Source organism: Procambarus clarkii, chromosome 63, assembly GCF_040958095.1.
Source record: "Procambarus clarkii isolate CNS0578487 chromosome 63, FALCON_Pclarkii_2.0, whole genome shotgun sequence".
Taxonomy (NCBI): Eukaryota; Metazoa; Arthropoda; class Malacostraca; order Decapoda; family Cambaridae; genus Procambarus; species Procambarus clarkii.
The window spans coordinates 24809947-24836313 of NC_091212.1; the positions used below are offsets into that span (position 1 = coordinate 24809947).

The window sequence follows — 26367 nt, forward strand, 5'->3', positions numbered from 1 at the left end:
TACACGATGAAGGGGAACTGCTTCCCTACGACGACTAGAGAGTCACTAGAGACGACACCTGTCAGAGGACATAACACCAAACCTAACTCCAGAGGCTCATATAAACAGGATAACGTCAGCTGCATACTCTACGCCAGCAGTAAAGAGTCAGAACATCATTCAGGAACCTAAATATGGAAGCATTTTGATGGCTGTACACAGTCTAGGTGAGACCAGCTTTAGAGTATGCTGCACCATCATGGAGCCCACATCTAAAGAAACACACAAAGGAACTCGGAAAGGTTCAGAAGTTCGCAACAGGGCGTGTCCTAGAATTACAAGGGATGGAGTATAGAAACTGGAAGGGCTAAACTTGACGACGCTGGACAAGAGGAGGGAGAGGAAGGACATGATAGAGACGTATAAAATATTTTTGGGGACTGAGAGTGCAAAAAGAGGAAATGTTAACAATGAATACCTATAGTACAAGCTTTGTGTTAGAAGAGAGGTCCTGTGTGCTGATAGTGGATCCTATGGTGTAGGGGAGGGTCCTGTGTGCTATGAGTCCTATTGTGTAGGGGAGAGTCCTGAGTGCTGGGAGAGGGTCCTACGGTGTGTGTGGGGGAGGGTCCTGTGTGCTGGGAGAGGGTCCTATGGTGTGGGGGAGGGTCCTATGATGTGGGGGAGGGTCCTATGGTGTGGGGGAGGGTCCTATGATGTGGGGGAGGGTCCTATGGTGTGGGGGAGGGTCCTGTGTGCTGGGAGAGGGTCCTATGGTGTGGGGGAGGGTCCTATGATGTGGGGAGGGTCCGATTGTGTGGGGGAGGGTCCTGTGTGCTGGGAGAGGGTCCTATGGTGTGGGGAAGGGTCCTGTGTGCTGGGAGAGGGTCCTATGGTGTGGGGGAGGGTCCTGTGTGCTGGGAGAGGGTCCTATGGTGTGGGGGAGGGTCCTGTGGTGTGGGGGAGGGTCCTGTGTGCTGGGAGGGTCCTATGGTGTGGGGGAGGGTCCTGTGTGCTGGGAGAGGGTCCTATGGTGTGGGGGAGGGTCCTGTGGTGTGGGGGAGGGTCCTGTGTGCTGGGAGAGGGTCCTGTGGTGTGGGGGAGGGTCCTGTGTGCTGGGAGAGGGTCCTATGGTGTGGGGGAGGGTCCTGTGGTGTGGGAAAGGGTCCTGTGTGCTGGGAGAGGGTCCTATGGTGTAGGGGAGGGTCCTGTGTGCTGGAAGAGGGTCCTATGGTGTGGGGGAGGGTCCTGTGGTGTGGGAGAGGGTCCTGTGTGCTGGGAGAGGGTCCTGTGGTGTGGGAGAGGGTCCTGTGTGCTGGGAGAGGGTCCTATGGTGTGGGGGAGGGTCCTGTGTGCTGGGAGAGGGCCCTGTGTGCTGGGAGAGGGTCCTGTGTGCTGGGAGAGGGTTCTGTGGTGTGGGGAGGGTCCTGTGTGCTGGGAGAGGGTCCTATGGTGTGGGGGAGGGTCCTGTGTGCTGGGAGAGGGTCCTATGGTGTAGGGGAGGGTCCTGTGTGCTGGGAGAGGGTCCTATGGTGTGGGGGAGGGTCCTGTGTGCTGGGAGAGGGTCCTATGGTGTGGGGGAGGGTCCTGTGTGCTGGGAGAGGGTCCTATGGTGTGGGGGAGGGTCCTGTGTGCTGGGAGAGGGTCCTGTGTGCTGGGAGAGGGTCCTGTGTGCTGGGAGAGGGTCCTATGGTGTGGGGGGAGGGTCCTGTGTGCTGGGAGAGGGTCCTGTGCGCTGGGAGAGGGTCCTGTCTGCTGGGAGAGGGTCCTATGGTGTGGGGGAGGGTCCTGTGTGCTGGGAGAGGGTCCTATGGTGTGGGGGAGGGTCCTGTGTGCTGGGAGAGGGTCCTGTGTGCTGGGAGAGGGTCCTGTGTGCTGGGAGAGGGTCCTGTGGTGTGGGGAGTGTCCTGTGTGCTGGGAGAGGGTCCTGTGTGCTGGGAGAGGGTCCTGTGGTGTGGGGAGGGTCCTGTCTGCTGGGAGAGGGTCCTATGGTGTGGGGGAGGGTCCTGTGTGCTGGGAGAGGGTCCTATGGTGTGGGGGAGGGTCCTGTGTGCTGGGGGAGGGTCCTGTGTGCTGGGGGAGGGTCCTGTGTGCTGGGAGAGGGTCCTGTGTGCTGGGAGAGGGTCTTATGGTGTGGGGGAGGGTCCTGTGTGCTGGGAGAGGGTCCTATGGTGTGGGGGAGGGTCCTGTGGTGTGGGAGAGGGTCCTGTGTGCTGGGAGAGGGTCCTATGGTGTAGGGGAGGGTCCTGTGTGCTGGAAGAGGGTCCTATGGTGTGGGGGAGGGTCCTGTGGTGTGGGAGAGGGTTCTGTGTGCTGGGAGAGGGTCCTGTGGTGTGGGAGAGGGTCCTGTGTGCTGGGAGAGGGTCCTATGGAGTAGGGGAGGGTCCTGTGTGCTGGGAGAGGGTCCTATGGTGTGGGGGAGGGTCCTGTGTGCTGGGAGAGGGTCCTGTGGTGTGGGGGAGGGTCCTGTGTGCTGGGAGAGGATCCTGTGTGCTGGGAGAGGGTCCTGTGGTGTGGGGGAGGGTCCTGTGTGCTGGGAGAGGGTCCTGTGTGCTGGGAGAGGGTCCTGTGTGCTGGGAGAGGGTCCTGTGTGCTGGGAGAGGGTCCTGTGGTGTGAGGGAGGGTCCTGTGTGCTGGGAGAGGGTCCTGTGTGCTGGGAGAGGGTCCTGTGTGCTGGGAGAGGGTCCTGTGTGCTGGGAGAGGGTCCTGTGTGCTGGGAGAGGGTCCTGTGTGCTGGGAGAGGGTCCTGTGTGCTGGGAGAGGGTCCTATGGTGTGGGGGAGGGTCCTGTGTGCTGGGAGAGGGTCCTATGGTGTGGGGGAGGGTCCTATGGTGTGGGGGAGAGTCCTGTGTGCTGGGAGAGGGTCCTGTGGTGTGGGGGAGGGTCCTGTGTGCTGGGAGAGGGTCCTATGGTGTGGGGGAGGGTCCTGTCTGCTGGGAGAGGGTCCTATGGTGTGGGGGAGGGTCCTGTGTGCTGGGAGAGGGTCCTGTGTGCTGGGAGAGGGTCCTGTGTGCTGGGAGAGGGTCCTGTGGTGTGGGGAGGGTCCTGTGTGCTGGGAGAGGGTCCTGTGTGCTGGGAGAGGGTCCTGTGGTGTGGGGAGGGTCCTGTCTGCTGGGAGAGGGTCCTATGGTGTGGGGGAGGGTCCTGTGTGCTGGGAGAGGGTCCTGTGTGCTGGGAGAGGGTCCTGTGTGCTGGGAGAGGGTCCTGTGGTGTGGGGAGGGTCCTGTGTGCTGGGAGAGGGTCCTGTGTGCTGGGAGAGGGTCCTGTGATGTGGGGAGGGTCCTGTCTGCTGGGAGAGGGTCCTATGGTGTAGGGGAGGGTCCTGTGTGCTGGGAGAGGGTCCTATGGTGTGGGAGAGGGTCCTGTGTGCTGGGAGAGGGTCCTGTGGTGTGGGGAAGGGTCCTGTGTGCTGGGAGAGGGTCCTATGGTGTGGGGGAGGGTCCTGTGTGCTGGGAGAGGGTCCTATGGTGTGGGGGAGGGTCCTGTGTGCTGGGAGAGGGTCCTATGGTGTGGGGGAGGGTCCTGTGTGCTGGGAGAGGGTCCTATGGTGTGGGGGAGGGTCCTGTGTGCTGGGGAAGGGTCCTGTGTGCTGGGAGAGGGTCCTGTGTGCTGGGAGAGGGTCTTATGGTGTGGGGGAGGGTCCTGTGTGCTGGGAGAGGGTCCTGTGGTGTGGGGGAGGGTCCTGTGTGCTGGGAGAGGGTCCTATGGTGTGGGGGAGGGTCCTGTGTGCTGGGGGAGGGCCCTGTGTGCTGGGAGAGGGTCCTATGGTGTGGGGAAGGGGTCCTGTGTGCTGGGAGAGGGTCCTATGGTGTAGGGGAGGGTCCTGTGTGCTGGGAGAAGGTCCTATGGTGTGGGGGAGGGTCCTATGGTGTGGGGGAGGGTCCTGTGTGCTGGGGGAGGGTCCTATGGTGTGGGGAGGGTCCTGTGTGCTGGGAGAGGGTCCTATGGTGTGGGGGAGGCTCCTGTGTGCTGGGAGAGGGTCCTATGGTGTGGGGAAGGGGTCCTGTGTGCTGGAAAAAGGTCCTATGGTGTGGGGGAGGGTCCTGTGTGCTGGGAGAGGGTCCTATGGTGTAGGGGAGGGTCCTGTGTGCTGGGAGAGGGTCCTATGGTGTGGGGGAGGGTCCTGTGGTGTGGGAGAGGATCCTATGGTGTGTGGGGAAGGGGTCCTATGGTGTAGGGGAGGATCCTGTGTGCTGGGAGAGGGTCCTATGGTGTAGGGAGGGGTCCTATGGTGTAGGGGAGGGGTCCTATGGTGTGGGAGAGGGTCCTATGGTGTGGGGGAGGGTCCTATGGTGTGGGGGAGGGTCCTATGGTGTGGGTGAGGGTCCTGTGTGCTTGGAGAGGGTCCTATGGTGAAGGGGAGGGTCCTGTGTGCTGGGAGAGGGTCCTATGGTGTAGGGGAGGGATCCTATGGTGTGGGGGAGAGTCCTGTGTGCTGGGAGAGGGTCCTGTGGTGTGGGGGTGGGTCCTGTGTGCTGGAAGAGGGTCCTATGGTGTGGGGGAGAGTCCTGTGTGCTGGGAGAGGGTCCTATGGTGTGGGGGAGGGTCCTATGGTGTGAGGGAGGGTCCTATGGTGTGGGGGAGGGTCCTATGGTGTGGGGGAGGGTCCTGTGTGCTGGAAGAGGGTCCTATGGTGTGTGGGGGAAGGGGTCCTGTGTGTACCTCCTGTACCCTGGCCTGGAAACATTATAGTAGAGACTCCTCGACTCCCAACTACTGCCTCCCCCCCCTCCTCCTCCTTATCCCCCAAGACAAAAAATGACTCCATAAAAACTCAAAGCCTTGTTAAGATCTGAAAGCACAGAAGCAGGAGAGTGCCACGCAAAGTGAGAGAGAGGCTTTAAGGTCCACGAACTGCCTGTCGCCCCGTTGCCAATTGAGCCTTAGAGACAGTGTGTTCCCGTGATTGCACACAGCCATCCCAAGTCCTCCTGGAACTAGGAGGAAGACTGACTGCTGGAAAATCAACGTTGTGTGACATCCTTTACCCAGGAAAGTTCTCTGAGAGCCATTTAAGTGTCTCATTTGAGGTATGGCCACAATGTTCGGTCTTACTGCCCTTGTGGACTCCCCGCAGTTAATAGTACACTACAAATATTTACACGATAACAAACTTATGCTCTACTACACGATGTGCTGGAATGTGAAGCGTTCTCATCCCTTCTGAACAAGAAGCTGCATCCGGAGGTGGGTCTGGATGGCAAGTCTGGAAGACCAGTATCTGGATGGGGTCTGGATGGCAAGTCTGGAAGACCAGTATCTGGAGAGTCCGGTAATGGTGATCTATTCCCAAAATACCTTCATTTACAATAGTGTCATTAGTAATAGAGACGACTACTGTGAATATACCTTTGCTCAATTCTCGAATAAATCCCTTAAATCCTCCTTGACTATTGGAGCTATCTATAGATTTCCCAATACTGTACTAATATAACTGCATTCTCAGATAACCTAAGCAATCTTATCATAAACAACAAGCTCAACAAAAATCATATCATTCTACAAGGTGACGTCAACATTGACCCGTGTCAATAAAGTAGCTCTCAAGTCGATTATTTCCTAAACAGCATGAACTCCTGTATGCCCCTGTATGCCCCACAACCACCAAGCTCACCCGAATCACTCAAACATCGGCTACTACCTTGGATTACTTATGGACTAATATAATAGTTTCCCTTGCAGCTGGTATAATCACCGACAGAACAACTGGCCACTATCCTACCTTCCTTACAGCAAACATAGACATAACACCACCAGATACCAAGAAACTTACCTTCAGGCTACACAGTGAAGCAGCAACAGACAATCTCGCAAAATGCACTTCACAATATTAACTGGGAATCTGAACTCAGTAATACACAGGATATAAATTCATTAGCCAACATATTCCTTTCCAAAACTCTAAGCTTCTACAACACTCATTGTCCTCTCCTCACCAAGCAAGTAACTGTCAAAAGATTAAACAATCCCTGGCTCACAAGTTGCATACTCAAAGCCATCAACAAGAAACATGAATATGAAAAAAAACTTAGGATTGGCCTAGTTACAAAAGAAGTAGTTAAGAGATACTTGCTTACTAGTATAATAAGAAGAGCGAAACTTTCCTATTATGAGAGTAGATTCAAAGAAGCAAAAGGAAACATGAAAAGCACATGAAAAGCCATTTCTAACATTCTAAGGATCTAAACAGCAATCACATAACAAGCAGATAAACCTCTCCAAGGATGGTTATACACCTGCAACTGATTTAGAAACGGCAACAGAATTTAATGGTTTCTTTTCATCAGTTGGTGGTAACCTTGCCAGAAAAATCCCACAGACCCAGACACATGTTACTACATATCTTACCAGCAGCTATCTAAACTTTCTTCTCCTTTTACCAGTCAGCCCGACAGATGTTGTGTGCATCATTCACTCACTAAAAACCAAAGCTGAGAACATTAGTGATACTATCTATGGTAGACAAGAGTGCCCCCTCATTACACCCAAGCCCCGTATGCCCTTGCACCACCCAAGGTGCAGTTCAACAAATGTCTAGGGTGCCATACTTTCCCTAATATCCTTAAAAAAGCACGATTAACGCCAGTTCAAAAAGAGGCGATACAGTAGGCATAAACAATTACAGACCAATATCAAGTCTACCTATAGCATTACAAATATTTGAAAAAATTATTTATATGCAGCTCTACTCCGACTTCGTAAATTTCAACATACCAAGTCCCTGTCAGTTTGGCTTCCGCTCCCAAAAGAGTACCAACGATGCAATTATTGGTCTGCTTGACATAATTTACTCAGCCCTTGACAAAAATGCGTTCCCAATTGGACTCTTCATTGACCTGAGAAAGACCTTTAATACTGATACCATAACTAATACTTAAACTTCACCATTGTGGAATCCGAAGCCTTGCCCTGAACTAAATTCGATCCTATCTTAGTGACAGACACCAATATGTAGCCATCAATGATATAACCTCCCTCACTCTACCATTAACCGTAGGAATGCCTCAGGGCAGCATCCTAGAACCTCTCCTATTTCTTATATACATCAATGATCTGCGTAAGGTCTCTAACATTCTTAAACCTATACTAATTGCTGACCATACTACCTTCACCTACTCAGACCCCAACCCACACACACTAAATAATGTTATAATTAACGAATTAAAAAAGTCCACTCATGGATGACAACCAACAAACTCACACCAAACATAGAAAATAATACGGGCATTCCAATATCTATTTTCATGTCATTCCAATCCAATGACATGAAAAGAGTTGGATACGGGCATTCCAATCTGTTGTAAAAGCCGCAGTATTTCCGGAAATTAGGGATGGTACAAGAGCCGTCACTGACACGCAAAAGGCCAGAAAGCAGGCGTATAAAGTGCTATGATATGTTTAGAGCTGAGAACTCTATGTACAGGCAGCATAAAATATCCACTACACAGTGTGACATTGTAATGGCCGGAATTAGATTGGGATATCGATATCTATGGCGGGTGGCTGCAGGTAATCAATGTCCCTAACGGTGAACATTCCAATTGTAAACTATGTGAACAAGAGCTGGGCCATACTCTCCAACACTATATCTGTAATTGTCCTCTTATCAATTATTTCACACAAAATAGATGAGGTACTTTGAGCTCTGTAACTACTTCATATACTCACGACTATTAGAAGATATTCTTGTGCTCTACACAGATTTTGCTGGTGGAGGCTAGATCAGCCTCGCCATTTCATTTTCTCTCCTAATTCTATGAATGACTAACCATCCTGTGAAATGGGGGATATTAGATGAACTTATATCTAGTTTTTGGTCTACACTGTGTAATCTTTCATATTGATTTATTGATTTATGTACAAAAAGATACATTGGGTTTATTAGAGTACATAACATTGATGTTTTTACATTCTTGTAAAGCCACTAACACGCATAGCGTTTCAGGCAAGTCCTTAATCTAACAGATAATTTCAAATAGGTAATTTCTAACAAAATTAAGAAATGTTAACAGGTACATAGAATATAGAATAGGGTAGCAGCACATTGCCGTGTCTACCCCAAGCTTGTTAAGAAAAAAAGAGCATCAACTTTATTATGTTCTTGCAGCCCAATGTGATGGGATCCACAACAATTTGATCCTGACTTTTTATTAAGAATGCATACCAAAAAACACCGTCTGCATGGCTTCAGCGCAAAGACATTACAATGAACTTGATTGCAAGATATTTAGAAGCAATAATAAAGAAGGAGAATCTGAGATAATTAAGCTGTCGACTGCAGTTTTCAGTAATTTTGACTGCTATAAGAATAGTTAACAGTTCCACTTGTAAGGTGGATGTCCAATTCTTGAGCTTTACATTTCCCTAAATGTATAACCGTTATGCTGACGTACAATGATGGCGCATGTATGGCACATCATTCCCTGCTGTGAGGTGACGACATTAGGTCACTTATGTTCTGTAACCCCTCAAATAGAATAGGGTAATAGCATGTTGCTATGTACACCTACGATTGTTAATATAAAAGCTCTAAATCTACTCTATAGGTAGTTCAAGTTCCTATTTTCATCTTATTCCTTTATAAAATTGGTTAATTTCTAAACAAAATTGGGTATATACATTTTATCCTATTTTTACACCCTATTTCCATCTGTGATTTGTCATAATTACAAAAAATAATAGGTAAACACGTATCTCCCTCTGAATAAAAAAGACCTCATTTGATATGCATGATTTTAAGAACTTAAGTAATTAGTTTGTTAGACAATATAATACTCATATCCATAGAGCACCTTGGAAAGACATATAATGTATATAAATATTCATTTACACACTCCGCTAGTTATTTAAATATGGCGTTCAAATAACTTTAGATAAAGGGTCTCTGGGATCGTTAGGCGCTTACAACTCAGTACCTGTTTACTGTTAGGTGAACATATAGGTTGTAAAGAAACGTGCGCAAACGTCTCCGTTCTGTCCGGGAAGCGAATTAAGAGACCATTTAATACACCTGGGCAACGGGGTCAAGGTTTGAAGCACGGGGCGCAGCATATCATACCCATCCGAAAATATTTTATGATAACCGTTTCCACTTGCCATCCCGGGAGCTGTTTATATATATATATATATATATATATATATATATATATATATATATATATATATATATATATATATATATATATATATATATATATATATATATATATATATATGTCGTACCTAGTAGCCAGAACGCACTTCTCAGCCTACTACGCAAGGCCCGATTTGCCTAATAAGCCAAGTTTTCATGAATTAATTGTTTTTCGACTACCTAACCTAACCTAACCTAACTTTTTCGGCTACCTAACCTAACCTATAAAGATAGGTTAGGTTAGGTTAGGTAGGGTTGGTTAGGTTCGGTCATATATCTACGTTAATTTTAACTCCAATAAAAAAAAATGACCTCATACATAATTAAATGGGTAGCTTTATCATTTCATAAGAAAAAAATTAGAGAAAATATATTAATTCAGGAAAACTTGGCTTATTAGGCAAATCGGGCCTTGCATAGTAGGCCGAGAAGTACATTCTGGCTACTAGGTACGACATATATATATATGCGAACAAGCCTGAATGGTCCCCAGGACATATGCAACTGAAAACTCACACCCCAGAAGTGACTCGAACCCATACTCCCAGAAGCAACGCAACTGGTATGTACAAGACGCCTTAATCCACTTGACCATCACGACCGGACATAATGAGGTGATAGCCGAGGCTATATGAACCACCCCACCGCCGGCACTCGGATAGTTATCTTGGGCATAGCATTTTACCAAATCACCTCATTCTTTGGGGCACACGTGAGGAACACAAATGCGAACAAGCCTGAATGGTCCCCAGGACATATGCAACTGAAAACTCACACCCCAGAAGTGACTCGAACCCATACTCCCAGAAGCAACGCAACTGGTATGTACAAGACGCCTTAATCCACTTGACCATCACGACCGGACATAATGAGGTGATAGCCGAGGCTATATGAACCACCCCACCGCCGGCACTCGGATAGTTATCTTGGGCATAGCATTTTACCAAATCACCTCATTCTTTGGGGCACACGTGAGGAACACAAATGCGAACAAGCCTGAATGGTCCCCAGGACATATGCAACTGAAAACTCACACCCCAGAAGTGACTCGAACCCATACTCCCAGAAGCAACGCAACTGGTATGTACAAGACGCCTTAATCCACTTGACCATCACGACCGGACATAATGAGGTGATAGCCGAGGCTATATGAACCACCCCACCGCCGGCACTCGGATAGTTATCTTGGGCATAGCATTTTACCAAATCACCTCATTCTTTGGGGCACACGTGAGGAACACAAATGCGAACAAGCCTGAATGGTCCCCAGGACATATGCAACTGAAAACTCACACCCCAGAAGTGACTCGAACCCATACTCCCAGAAGCAACGCAACTGGTATGTACAAGACGCCTTAATCCACTTGACCATCACGACCGGACATAATGAGGTGATAGCCGAGGCTATATGAACCACCCCACCGCCGGCACTCGGATAGTTATCTTGGGCATAGCATTTTACCAAATCACCTCATTCTTTGGGGCACACGTGAGGAACACAAATGCGAACAAGCCTGAATGGTCCCCAGGACATATGCAACTGAAAACTCACACCCCAGAAGTGACTCGAACCCATACTCCCAGAAGCAACGCAACTGGTATGTACAAGACGCCTTAATCCACTTGACCATCACGACCGGACATAATGAGGTGATAGCCGAGGCTATATGAACCACCCCACCGCCGGCACTCGGATAGTTATCTTGGGCATAGCAAAAATTGGTAAAATGCTATGCCCAAGATAACTATCCGAGTGCCGGCAGTGGGGTGGTTCATATAGCCTCGGCTATCACCTCATTATGTCCGGTCGTGATGGTCAAGTGGATTAAGGCGTCTTGTACATACCAGTTGCGTTGCTTCTGGGAGTATGGGTTCGAGTCACTTCTGGGGTGTGAGTTTTCAGTTGCATATGTCCTGGGGACCATTCAGGCTTGTTCGCATTTGTGTTCCTCACGTGTGCCCCAAAGAATGAGGTGATTTGGTAAAATGCTATGCCCAAGATAACTATCCGAGTGCCGGCGGTGGGGTGGTTCATATAGCCTCGGCTATCACCTCATTATGTCCGGTCGTGATGGTCAAGTGGATTAAGGCGTCTTGTACATACCAGTTGCGTTGCTTCTGGGAGTATGGGTTCGAGTCACTTCTGGGGTGTGAGTTTTCAGTTGCATATGTCCTGGGGACCATTCAGGCTTGTTCGCATTTGTGTTCCTCACGTGTGCCCCAAAGAATGAGGTGATTTGGTAAAATGCTATGCCCAAGATAACTATCCGAGTGCCGGCGGTGGGGTGGTTCATATAGCCTCGGCTATCACCTCATTATGTCCGGTCGTGATGGTCAAGTGGATTAAGGCGTCTTGTACATACCAGTTGCGTTGCTTCTGGGAGTATGGGTTCGAGTCACTTCTGGGGTGTGAGTTTTCAGTTGCATATGTCCTGGGGACCATTCAGGCTTGTTCGCATTTGTGTTCCTCACGTGTGCCCCAAAGAATGAGGTGATTTGGTAAAATGCTATGCCCAAGATAACTATCCGAGTGCCGGCGGTGGGGTGGTTCATATAGCCTCGGCTATCACCTCATTATGTCCGGTCGTGATGGTCAAGTGGATTAAGGCGTCTTGTACATACCAGTTGCGTTGCTTCTGGGAGTATGGGTTCGAGTCACTTCTGGGGTGTGAGTTTTCAGTTGCATATGTCCTGGGGACCATTCAGGCTTGTTCGCATTTGTGTTCCTCACGTGTGCCCCAAAGAATGAGGTGATTTGGTAAAATGCTATGCCCAAGATAACTATCCGAGTGCCGGCGGTGGGGTGGTTCATATAGCCTCGGCTATCACCTCATTATGTCCGGTCGTGATGGTCAAGTGGATTAAGGCGTCTTGTACATACCAGTTGCGTTGCTTCTGGGAGTATGGGTTCGAGTCACTTCTGGGGTGTGAGTTTTCAGTTGCATATGTCCTGGGGACCATTCAGGCTTGTTCGCATTTGTGTTCCTCACGTGTGCCCCAAAGAATGAGGTGATTTGGTAAAATGCTATGCCCAAGATAACTATCCGAGTGCCGGCGGTGGGGTGGTTCATATAGCCTCGGCTATCACCTCATTATGTCCGGTCGTGATGGTCAAGTGGATTAAGGCGTCTTGTACATACCAGTTGCGTTGCTTCTGGGAGTATGGGTTCGAGTCACTCCTGGGGTGTGAGTTTACAGTTATATATATATATATATATATATATATATATATATATATATATATATATATATATATATATATATATATATATATATATATATTATACAAGAGTTCTTACATTCGTGTACAGCCACTAGTACACGTAGCGTTTCGGGCAGGTCCTTAATCCTATGTGCCCTGGAATACGACCCCCGCGAAGAATTGTTTTTACAACCAAGTATCCATTTTACTGTTCAGTTAACAGAAGCTACAGTTAAGTTCTAAGTTACAGTTAAGTTCAGCTACAGTCAGCTCCCAGGCCAGGATACGAACCCAGGATAAAGCGCTCGCGGAACGCCAGGCGAGCGTCTTACCACTGCGCCACGGAGACAATGAGGGTCTAGAACAAGAATGATTCAAAAAGAGACGCTCTTCAAACTGGAGAAATCTTAATATGGGCCCACTTTCACAACGGTTTAGCAATGCATTCATTAATGTACGATTTTTGAGGAACCGTGATGAACGAATGAATAGGCCCATGATGGAACAAAAGAAGTAATATCCCCATTTAACTACGGTTATGGATCACTACTATTATTTATGTTTCGATTTAGGCCTCGTACTGATTGGTACTGGCAATGGTTTGGTTATGAAATATATTAAATATAATTATTATTTTTATTATTTATTATATACATTACTAGAAGAGGAAGGACATCGAGGCCAAGCGAGCAGCCAGGTGAACTGGTGGGCGGATGGAGACGTGCCCAGGTGAGGCGTCCGTTACCTCTCACCTCACAGCCAGGGTTTAGGGACCCCACGCTAGGCCAGACCCATCCTCAGCATTCTTGCTGACACGGCGTATGTCGTCTGGCTCACCTTGACTACCGGCCCACTCTCCCTCTTGTTCTACCCCTACCCCTGCCCTCCCTCTCCACCCCCTGTTATATCCCTACCCACCCGCTGCCCTCTGCTCTATCCCTACCCTCCATCTCCCAAATGATCCACCCCAACCCGCCCTCTCCTTCCTGTTTTACCCCTACCCTCTCTCCCTGGGCCCAGACTTGCCAACTTACGTCAGACAAGGCCACAGTGGTAAACCAGACATAATACTGTCAAACAACCACCACTTCCTAAACACCCACATAGAAAGGGGCCCTGTGAGCTCAAGCGACCACCTACCAATAATAATGACACTGTCAACTAACCCTATTCAGAAACCCTCACCACCAAGACTTCAATACACTAAAACTGACTGGGAAGCGTTCAAAAGCAGTGCACAGGAAATCAGTGTCACAGATTTTATTGGAAAGGAAACATCATGCATAAACGCTGAGTTAAATACATGGATTAGCACCATAGAAAAATGCATGACTGATCACATTCCCGTAGCTCACCACATAACGCTCCCACACCCCCCAGCCACTGAGGCGCTCAGGACACTGCAAACCAGAAATAACAATCTTCTACAACTCATAACACAACACGGGTGGACGGATGAGCGCAAAAGACTACAAAGGGAACTACAAGATGAGCTGCAAGATCTATGCAAAACAGAGTACACCAAACAATGGGATGACCTAATAAGCAAAATCCAAGTCGGCTACAGAAACCCAGGAAAGTTCTGGAAAAAAGTAAAGACCCTGATGGGAAGCTCTTCTGAGGAAACACCCTACATCATAGACGCCTCAGGAAATAAACTCTATGAGGAGAGAGAACAAAAGCAGGAATTCAGGAAGTTCTGGGAAAAAAATTTCAGGATAAACCCGGAAGAAAATTTAAATTTTTGCCCAATTAATGAAAGGGAAATTACAACTCAAGTCGATAACAGAGCTGCAGCACTACTCCCGACGCAAACAATAGACCTTAACAACATACGCGATGACTGCCACCTTATGAAACACATAACCATTGCAGAGGTCCATAAAACAATTATGGGTTTCAAGAACAAGGCGCCGGGCAACAGCAAAATAAATAAGATGGTATTATCCAACCTACCAGTGATTGCACTCCATCAATACACATGTATCTTAAATGCAGCTCTTGCATCTGGACTATTCCCCACATACTTCAAGAATGCCACAATAAGATTAATCCCCAAGCCAGGTAAACCCCCAACCCAAACTGAAAACTACAGGCCAATTTCCCTCCTCGAAGTACCAGGTAAAATATTCGAAAAAATTATCAGAGACTTGTGAAGTACATGGAAGAGGAAGGGAAGTATAACACCAGGCAGCATGGGTTTAGAAACCGCAGAGGGGCCCATACAGCTATAGCCCTGATCTACGAGCATATAGCCAACGCAGTGTCGAAAAAAGATCAGTGTAATATAGTGCTTAGGGACGTCTCGAAAGCCTTCGACAAAGTGTGGCACACAGGCCTAAAATATAAGATATCTGAACTAGGACTTCCTGAGAGATTTACTGCTACTCTCTGCAGCTTTATAGACAATAGAACTGCTAGGCTTAATATCAGCAGCTACTTGGGTGACGTAATAGAACTGAAAAGTGGAGTACCACAAAGAAGCTGCCTCTCCCCCACTCTATTCAACATATACACAGCTGACCTACCCCGACCCTAACATGGAGAATACATCACATACGCTGACGATGTCACCCAAATAATTTGCCAACCGGGACCATCAAAGCCGCTACTAGCCGACAAGACCAAAGCGGCAATTGAACTCATAAACAACTTTGAGAAGCAATGGAAAATTAGCACCAACAAACAAAAGTTTCAGATAATACACATTGCGAAAAGAAACCCGGATCCCATCATCCTTGACAACCATCCGATCCAATATGCGGAGGTAGGCAGAATACTGGGACTTATGATAAATAGAACAGGGATACAAATTCATGTAAGGGACCGACTAAACAAAGCCAAAGCAGCATTAGGAAAACTGAGAAGATTCCGAAGCCTCAGTACTAACATTCAGATCCACCTATATAAGGCTCTAGTACGGCCGCATCTAGAGTATCCCCCAGTACCACTACACACCATAAAGAAAACTAACATAAAGACACTGCAAGCAGTACAAAATAAGGCGCTAAGGAGGGCAGCAAAACACCGTCCACCATATGATCAGACAATCCAGGAGCTCCATGAACTCCTGAACATACAGCCACTAAACATCAAACTGCAGCACCAAGCCATCAGGGTATGGAACACCATCGAAATGTTAGAGGACCCAATGTTTGAAAGATTGCTCCAAGATGAGACGCCCCGCTCCCACAGCTGGTGGCCCAAGAGCCTCGATTCTCTGGATGAAAACCCCGCCCCACAGTATATAATCCCCAGACGAGATATATATGTGTATATATGAACAGCTCATATATGTGTATATATGAACAACTCGATAAATAATAATATGTGTGTATGAACAACTCGATAAATAATAATAATAAAACAAAGAGCCTTAAACAGAACATGTGTGGAAGCATCGGAGTGTGTATATATGAATGCTACACAGTATTCATCTATGGACATCCATATATGGTGAAACACATGTGAAGAACCTCTCACACACACACTCACAGCTCTCTGACAAGAGGGAGCCAGCTTAGCTTAGCTGCCAACACCCACACATCGTGTCAGCAAGGCGGACAGCCCGCCTGCTTTCATACCTCTCACTGTACTTCCCACTTCTATACTTCCCTTCACCTATGCCTCTCCTTCCTCTTTACTAAAAAAAAAAAAAAAAAAAAAAGCTCTACCCCTACCCTCCCTCTCCCTCCCCTTCTACTCCTACCCTCCCTATTTTTTTTTAAGTTTTGTCCCTCTCCGTCTTCTTCTACCCTTACCCTTCCTCTGCCTTTTGTTCTACCCCTACCCTCACTCTCCCTACCGTCCCTCTTCCTCCTGTTCAATCCCTACCCTCCCTTTCTCTACTGTTCCAACCTTACTCTTCCTCTCCGCTCTACCCCTTCCTTCCTTCTCCTTCCTGTTCTGCACCCATCTATGGAGAACTACACGTGAAGAACCTTACACACACTCACCACCCACGTCACAAAAAGAGAGAAATCTTAGGTACCATTAGCCAACATTGTGTCAGCAAGGCGGTCAGCACGCCTGCTATCATAACTCGTGCTGTATTCCACATTACTGCAACTTGTCCGGCAGCTTTTCATTGTATTTACACCACCCCCAATAAATAAATCCACCTACTTCACATAAACACTCATCTCTTCCACTCACCCTTAACTCTTTCCCTTTTGAACAATTGCCTCTATATAGTCCATTAATCTTCTTAGTTATAATGTTTCTCGCTAAAATATTAACAAATGCAAATGTACCATACAGAATATATATATATATATATATATATATATATATATATATATATATATATATATATATATATATATATATATATATATATATATATATATATATAATGCTTTTTATCTCCTCACCAAATGCCTATCCCTTCCGAGGCTAACCTACTTTCTGAGGTGCGCCCCATCTTACGACAACCGAAAGCTTGCAGAGTATGACTTCTTACTGAAGACCATGCTGGAAAAAGTTGTTAACCTCTCCCTCAACGAATGCCAGTGGAAACAAGCCACTCTTCCTGTCAGGCTCGGTGGCTTGGGTGTCCGCACCGCCACCCAAATTGCTGTCCCAGCCTTCCTGTCTTCCTCCTCAGCATCAGATGACCTGGTTAAGGAAATTCTACCTGACACCCTGAGTGATGTAGCGGGGATACAGGATCCCCCACTACACGGAATGTGACACGAAATGGGGTGTCATGACAGACCCAGCACTCAGACCAGCCATGCCGAAAGCCAAGAAACAATCCAGTTGGGACAGCCCCATTGTAGACAAAGAAGTCACAGCTTTGCTGGAGGCAGCAACAACTCCCAGTGATCGTGCACGCCTCACAGCTGTGCAGGCTCCCCATGCAGGGGACTTCCTTCTGGCAGTCCCCATGTCTGCGACAGGCACACGTCTTGATCCGCAGGAGCTCCGTATTGCAGTCGCTCTCCGCCTTGCTGCCTCTATCCACACTGTTCACAGGTGTATTTGCGGCGAGGCAGATGCTGACGAATATGAATTGCATGACCTGCACTGTGGAAAATCGGGTGGTTGGCACACTAGACACGACGAAGTCAACGACATCATTAAAAGAAGCCTTGCCTCTGCTCAGTGTCCAGCGGAGAGAGAGCCCCGCAACCTACTGAACCGTGACTCTGTTAGCTTTGCCGGCCGATCAGACGGAATCACACTGCGTCCGTGGAAGGGTGGCAGGCAGTTAGTATGGGACTATACTTGCGTATCCACCCTGGCAATGACATACATCACCCTCTCTGCCGGCACAGCAGGAGCCGCAGCGACACACAGAGAAAAACAAAAGTCAGTCAAGTACAGGCAATTAGATCAACGGTACAACTTCGTTCCAATAGGGTCTGAGACCCTAGGCCCATGGGGTGAGAGTGCAAGAAGGTTTCTTAAGGATCTTGGTTCCAAGCTCATTGACACCACAAGAGACCCTAGAGCAGCAAGTTTTCTCTTTCAGCGCCTCAGTGTCGCGATCCAGAGGGGGAATGCTTACTGCATCCTCGGTTCCTGCCCGGCGTCGGAGGAGTTCCAGGAAATCTACAGCCTCTAGGAAGCGAACTTTTTCTTGTGTCCTCTTAATGTTCATTTTTTGTATAAAATCAGATATGTAACTGTATAACCTTGCATAATAAAGTGTACACCATAATAAAAAAAAAGGGGGGTGGTAGGAGAAGCGAACACTCTTTCGTATTCAGAGTTAAATGGCAAGTTTTTCCCTGAATGCTCTGTGTTCCCTTCTCTGAGGCTGTGGGTCCCTATAATTGCACAAGTGGTGGTACCCCCTATTTTATATATATATATATATATATATATATATATATATATATATATATATATATATATATATATATATATATATATATATATATATATATATATATATAAAACTCTACCCACCATGAGAGTAAGGACAAGACAAGAACATATCGATGCCAACACAGAAGACAATGTCCAACATAACAGGCCAATTACACTGGATTAATCTTTGTGTTTAGATAGGAGATGCCTCGTATGGGCCAATAAGCCTTCTGCAGCCCCTATGTTTATCCCTTATGTATCCCCCCATGTTTTCACCTTCATTGTATTATCACCTGACCTAATGCGGGTATAAAATCAACTAGTATTGTAAGATCTGTTCACTTGAGAATGAACCATGGAGGTTCGAAACGTCGTGCAAATTATACAAATAAGTGTAATACACTCTATAGTAAATCACTTCTTTTCTTCACCTTAAAAGTACGAAAATGAGTTTTGGAGAACTCCTATTTCAATTAAGCCCTGATGCTAAGAAAATAGTTAGAGGGATAGAAGCCCTAAACCAGAAAATAATAAATACAGAATATGCGGTCATATTCAATGAAACATGTTTGAAAGAAAACCTGCTGCCAGTATACACCAATATATATATATATATATATATATATATATATATATATATATATATATATATATATATATATATATATATATATATAATATATATATATATATATATAATATATATATATATATATATATATATATATATATATAATATATATATATATATATATATATATATATATATATATATATATATATATATATATATATATATATATATATATATTATATATATAATTGATATTCCTGTTTCTGTCTAATGAAAGATAGTCCAACCAAAGAAGACATCCTGATTTTAATCAACTCTAATCGGTGTCTTAGGATTTATGTGCATACTACTTTGGCTACGTGCCACAATGAAGCTAAACACCCTCGCTTGCCCCTGGTAACAAGATAATTCAACGACTTCTCGCAACATTGTACACTTTACTACACCTTAAGTCCTTAAGAATTCGGGAGCACACGCAATGGCTGATTTTAAACAATCTATCTTGCAGAAAAGCTATAATTTTACTGATTATGGATTAAAAAAGTGTTCTGCTTCCAAACAGCATTCACGTTGAATTTAACTTTTGACGGACTGAATAAATATAAATTATTATAGCTATAGATAAGGGTTTCAAATGTAAACCAGTGAAAAAGTAGCAGAACAAATGATGTACTGAACAGTAGATAATCAATAGTGAAATAATCATTATTTTTGCCTGGGTCAGAAAGCCTGTACTTATATATTATATTTTATCTTGCCTATCACAGTTGCTGGACCATCATGACATGGCCTTAGATGCCATGGAAGACAAGCAAAACGCTCATGTAATTTTCACTGATTTCCCAAAGCATTCGACAAAAATGACTATGGTGTTAATGCACACAAAATGCGTGCAAAAGGAATTACCGGAAAAATAGGCAGATGGTTCTACAATTTCCTGACTAACAGAACCCAATGTGTAATAGTCAACAAAATAAAATCCAGACCATCAACCGTAAAAGCTCAATCCCCCAGGGTACTGTGAAAAAGTACTCCAGTACTTTTTCTCATTCTTATATCGGACATAAACAAGGACACAAACAATAGTTCCATATCATCCTTTGCAGATGACACTGGGATTTTCATGAGGTTAGACAACATAGAGGACACGGTAAACCTCCAATTAGATGCAAATAAGGTCTTTCAATGGGCTACAGAAAATAATATAATATTTAACGAAGATAAGTTCCAGCTCCTGAACGAGAAAGAACTTGAATTGCGCTACGGAAAAAAAATAAAATATAAAGACGGAAACCAAGTACAAAACGCAGTCAAATCATAACATAGAACGAAAAGGCAACGTAAAGGATTTGGGTGTACTCATGTCGGAAGACCTTACCTTTAAAGAACACAATAAAGTAGCCGTCACAACTGCAAGAAAATGACAGGTTGGATAACAAGAACCTTTCACACTAGAGATGCTATACCAATGATGATACTTTCCAATACGCTTGTGCTCTCTAGAGTGGAGTACTGTTGCACAATGACAGCCCCTTTCAAAGCTGGAGAAATTGCTGACCTGGAGAACGTGCAGAGATCCTTTACTGCTAGAATCCACTCGGTAAAATATTTAAACTATTGGGACCGACTAAAATGCCAAAATTTGTATTCTTTTGAGCGCAGGCGGGAGTGATACATAATTTACACGTGAAAAATATTAGAGGGGCTGGTCCCAAACCTGCACACAGAAATAACATCACATGAGACCAGGAGGCATGGCAGGATGTGCAGAATACCCCCGTTGAAAAACAGGTGCAGTAGGTACTCTGAGAGAGAACTCTATCAACATCAGAGGCCGGAGACTGTTCAACACGCTTCCACTACACATAACTGGCCGACTTCTCGCAGTGTTAAAGAATTCAATTCCTCAATTTCTTTCTTTATTATGCACCCACTGCTAACTGTAGGTAGTAACTAAGTGATTGTAACCTATCCACTGCTGCCCACTGAATGGGGGGCGGCGTGCAGGACAAACATATCAATTGTGACACCAGCTCTTCACATATGTCAGATGCTTAATTTAGAAACTGTACTTCTTGTCGATTTCGAACCCATTGATGATGTGACGACTTATACTGAATTTTGTAACTAGCTCATCAAGATTGTAACTTGCTTGGCTAAATGAATTGTGGGGTTCAGTCCCTGAGCCCATTATGTGACTCTGTAACCCTTTCCACTACCACCCACAAGATGGGTATGGGGTTCATAATAAATGAACTAAACTAAAACTATTATGCACCCCATACCCATCCCGTGGGCGGTGGTGGAAAGGGTTACAGACACATAATCGGTTCAGGAACTGAACCTATAGTTATTTAACTAAGCAAGTAACAATCTTTTGAAGCTAGTTAAAAAATTGTTAATGTTATATATATATATATATATATATATATATATATATATATATATATATATATATATATATATATATATATATATATATATATATATACATATACATATATATATATATATATATATATATATATATACATATATATATATATATATATATATATATATATGTATATATATACATATGTAATATATATACATTTACGTAAATCCATATACATATCGATAATCTTTTTATATCACAAGTGATTCAACAAGAGGCTCACACTAGTCACTATACAAGGCACTTTACATGTAAGGTGAGTCACACAGTTACATTCTTGCTCTACACCCACCCAACTGGGCGGCAGCTTTACAGTCATGTGCAGGCTGCACCTACAGTAAACAGTAAACAGATTTTGTATACTTCGCTAAGATTCCTGGCAGTACATCATTATGAATGAAGTACTTACACATTTCTTGGACACCATTAATGGTGTCATCTATGAATTCCGCGATTGTCACATTCCATTATACAATGACGCAAAGTATGCGAATAGTTCTGCTGACAGAGTTTACATTTAGTCAAATCTGCATCAGCAGATGTTACAAACTCCCAGAGGTACTTGTAGTCGAGCCTAAGCCTAAGCTCTATAGCAGTGGTAACATCTAGAAGTCTGCTAACATTATTGGGTGACCCAAGTGTTCAAGAGAGAACTTGATAAACACCCCCCAAAGGATACCTGATCAACCAGGCTGTGATTCATACGTCAGGCTGCCGGCAGCCTCGTCCAACAGCATCGATCGTTAACCAGTTCAGCAACTAGGAAGCCTAGTCGGGGACCGGGCCGCGGGGATGTTAAGTCCAGAAATCCTCGCAAGGTAACGCAGAGTAAGGTAAAGAAGGCTGGCATTGAGGTCCTCAAGGTTAAAGTATTGACCTTCCCCCCCCCCCTCCGGAATCAACCCCACAACAGTTGCCTAACTCCCGGATACCTAATTACTGCTAGGTGAAGAGCGGAATTAGGTGAAAGGAAACGTACCTAATGACCTCTGTCCCGCTCGGGAATTGAACCCTGATTCCTGATTGTGAGTCGAGAAGGAACTAGCTGTACCACGAGAGCCTGTGTTGGCCGGAGTATTCCATCCCCACCCCCACCTGCCTCACCATATGTTGGCCACACTATCCCTTCACCACCCCCACCCACATCACAATTTACAGTTACCACCTGAGGCTCCCCCACAACACCAGGAGCCACACTCCCGCCTCACCCCCCCCCCCCCACCCCTGTCACAGGCCGTTCTCACTAATTGAAAAACGTCACCTTTATATAACCGGGAGCGTACGAACCTACCAATGGTGATGCTCAATAGAAGAAAGAATATTACTGCATGTCGCTATTTCCCCTAATGCACCGTAGTTTTCATAGTGGTCGCTTACGCGTCAAAATTGCGATACATAAGTGTGAGGACAGGTTCAACTACAGCTTATACTCGACAAGCATTAAGTACTCTTATAGGGACTAAAATAACGAAGAAGGAAAAAAAAATAATAAGGACGATTAGAGAAAAACAAATGGCACATATTTTCGAAATTAAATCAAATTATTGACGTCAACACAACAGAGATCAACGAGTGCGCAAAAATTCTCGCATAACATCCAGGAGTTCCATATGCACGTACACACACACACACACACACACACACACACACACACACACACACACACACACACACACACACACACACACACACACACACACACACACATCTGGTTCAGGGAGGGTAAATCTTGCCTTACAGGCTTGATAGAATTCTATGATCAGGTGACAAAGATTAAGCAAGAAAGAGAAGGATGGACGGACTGCATTTTTTTGGACTGTCGGAAAGCCTTTGACACAGTACCCCATAAAAGGTTGATGCATAAGCTGGAGAAACAGGCAGGAGTAACTGGTAGGGCGCTCCAGTGGATAAGGGAGTACCTAAGCAATAGGAAGCAGAGAGTTACAGTGAGGGATGAGACCTCAGAATGGCGTGAAGTCACCAGTGGAGTCCCACAGGGCTCTGTGCTTGGACCTATCCTGTTTCTGATATACGTAAATGATCTCCCAGAGGGTATAGACTCATTCCTCTCAATGTTTGCTGACGACGCCAAAATTATGAGAAGGATTAAGACAGAGAAGGACAGCTTGAGGCTTCAAGAAGACCTGGACAAGCTGCAGGAATGGTCGAACAAATGGATGTTAGAGTTTAACCCAAGCAAATGTAATGTAATGAAGATAGGGGTAGGAAGCAGGAGACCACATACAAGGTATCACTTGGGAGATGAAATACTTCAAGAGTCAGAGAGAGAGAAAGACCTGGGGGTTGATATCACGCCAGACCTGTCCCCTGAAGCTCATATCAAGAGGATAACATCAGCAGCATATGCCAGGTTGGCTAACATAAGAACGGCCTTTAGAAACTTGTGTAAGGAATCTTTCAGAACATTATATACCACATATGTCAGACCAATCCTGGAGTATGCGGCTCCAGTATGGAGTCCATATCTAGTCAAGCATAAGACTAAACTGGAAAAGGTTCAAAGGTTTGCCACCAGACTAGTACCCGAGCTGAGAGGTATGAGCTACGAGGAGAGACTACGGGAATTGAACCTCACTTCGTTGGAAGACAGAAGAGTTAGGGGGGACATGATCACCACATTCAAGATTCTCAAGGGAATCGACAGGGTTAATAAAGACAGGCTATTTAACACAAGGGGCACACGCACTAGGGGACACAGGTGGAAACTGAGTGCCCAAATGAGCCACAGAGATATTAGAAAGAACTTTTTTAGTGTCAGAGTGGTTGACAAATGGAATGCATTAGGAAGCAATGTGGTGGAGGCTGACTCCATACACAGTTTCAAGTGTAGATATGATAGAGCCCAATAGGCTCAGGAACCTGTACACCTGTTGATTGACGGTTGAGAGGCGGGACCAAAGAGCCAGAGCTCAACCCCCACAAGCACAACTAGGTGAGTACAACTAGGTGAGTATACACACCAGTGGAGTCCCACAGGGCTCTATACTTAGACCTATCCTATTTCTGATTGATTGATGAAGATTAAGTCACCCAAGAGGTGGCACGAGCATGAATAGCCCCTAACTGTTTCTGATATATGTAATCGATCTTCCAGACGGTACAGTCTCATTCCTCTCAATGTTTACTCATAATGCAAAAATTCTGAGAAGAATCATGACCGATGAAGATAGACACAGACTACAGGACGACCTGAACAAACCGGAGGAATGGTCTAGAAAATGGCTATCTTGAGGTTATCTTGAGATGATTTCGGGGCTTTTTTTTAGTGTCCCCGCGGCCCGGTCCTCGACCAGGCCTCCACCCCCAGGAAGCAGCCCGTGACAGCTGACTAACACCCAGGTACCTATTTTACTGCTAGGTAACAGGGGCATAGGGTGAAAGAAACTCTGCCCATTGTTTCTCGCCGGCGCCTGAGATCAAACCCAGGACCACAGGATCATAAGTCCAGCGTGCTGTCCGCTCGGCCGACCGGCTACTAAAGTTTAACTCTGGAAAGTGTAAAGTAATGAAAATAGGTAAAGGGAGCAAAAGGCTCAACACAATGTACCATCTGGGAGGAGAAATCCTGCAAGAGTCAAATAGGGAGAAAGGTCTGGGGGTTGATATCACACCGAACCTGGCCCCAGATGCCCACATCAAAAGGATATCATCAGCGGCATATGCTAGATTGACCAACATAAGAACTTTAGAAACTTGAATAAGGAATCATTCAGAATCTTGTATACCACTTATGTCAGATCAATCCTTGAGTATGCAGCTCCAGCCTGGAGTCCATACCTAGTTAAACACAAGGCAACGTTAGAGAAGATTCAGAGGTATGCCACCAGGCTAGTCTCAGAACTGAGAGGTATGAGCTACGAGGAATGGCTACGGGAACTAAACCTCACGTCCCTGGAAGGCAGAAAAGTAAGCGGAGACATGATCACCACCTACAAAATTCTCAGAGGAACTGACAGAGTAAGATAAACTATTTGGTATGGGTGGGAACACGAACAAGGGGACACGGGGTGGAAACTTAATGCCCAAATGAGCCACAGACACATTAGAAAGATTTTTTTCAGCGTGAGGATAGTTAAGAAATGGAATGCTTTAGGCAGTAATGTGGTGGAGGCTGACTCCATACACAGTTTCAAATGTAGATATGATAGAGCCCAATAAGCTCAGGAATCTGTACACCTGTTGATTGTCTAGTGGTTAAGGTACCGGGTACGCCAAGGTGCATAGTGCTCCTGGCTGTCTGGGTTCGAATCCTTCTGGGGTGTGGAGTCTTCCGTTTATAATATATATATATATATATATATACAATTTATATATATATAAATTTATATATATATAAATATATATATATATATATATATATATATATACATATATATTTACTTTATTTGAACTTTGTTACAAAAAAGGAGTTACATATGGGTTACAAAGATGGTTGTCATAGGTTGTCGAGTTCCTCCAGCTCCTCAGATGGCGGGCAGGAACCCTGGATGCAGTGCGCATTTCCCCTCTGTATCGCCACACTGAGGCGCTGGAAAAGAAAGCTTGCAGCTCTCGGGTCCCTTGTTGTTTCAATGAGCCTAGAACCCAGTTCCTTCAAAAAACTGGTAGCACTTTTACCCCAGGCGCCGAGCGTCTCAGAAGCAATGGGGACAAAATTGTAGTGGTGATCCAGTTCTCTATACTTACGGGATTTGGCTGCTTCCCTGTGGGTGGCAGCGCCACCTGGTTGTGCAACACTGAGGTTAATGTAGGTGTTAGCCAGGGTTGATACGCACGTGTAGTCCCATACCAACTGCTTGCCATTCTTCCAGGGGTTCACTGTGATACCATCCGGGCGACCAATAAGAGCATCAGAGTTACGGGGCGTTAGGTAACGGGGCTCTCTTTCAGCTGGGCATCCAGCTGTAGTGAGGCTCCTCTTGATGATGTCGTTAACTTCACTGTGCCTCGAGTGCCATCCCCCTGTGCTTTGGCAGAGTAGGCCATGGTGACCGTACCTGTCAGCCACCACCTCGCCGCAAATACACCTATATCTGGTGTGGATTGGGGCAGCAAGGCGGAGGGCCACAGCAATTCGGAGGGCGTGTGGTGTGAGACGCGTGCCAGTTGCCGACATTGGGGTTGCTAACAGGAAATCCCCTGCATGTGGTGCTGCTACTGCTGTGAGGCGAGCAATGTCGTGTTGTGTTGTTGCAGCACCCAGG

At 45.9% G+C, this 26367-nt stretch overlaps 1 protein-coding gene across 3 annotated transcripts in view; it reads right to left on the minus strand.

Moving 5' to 3' along the window:
• LOC123769464 (N-acetylgalactosaminyltransferase 6) overlaps nt 1-26367 on the minus strand; it is a 182835-nt gene that overhangs the window by 129841 nt on the left and 26627 nt on the right. Inside the window, exon 1 of one of the 3 annotated variants that reach the window (XM_069308805.1) lies at nt 7648-7752. The exons of the other annotated variants lie outside the window; for them this stretch is intronic. The gene's annotated coding sequence lies outside the window, so the exon portion shown is untranslated. Of the gene's footprint in view, nt 1-7647; nt 7753-26367 lie in introns of those variants that run through there. 3 annotated transcript variants of the gene reach the window in all.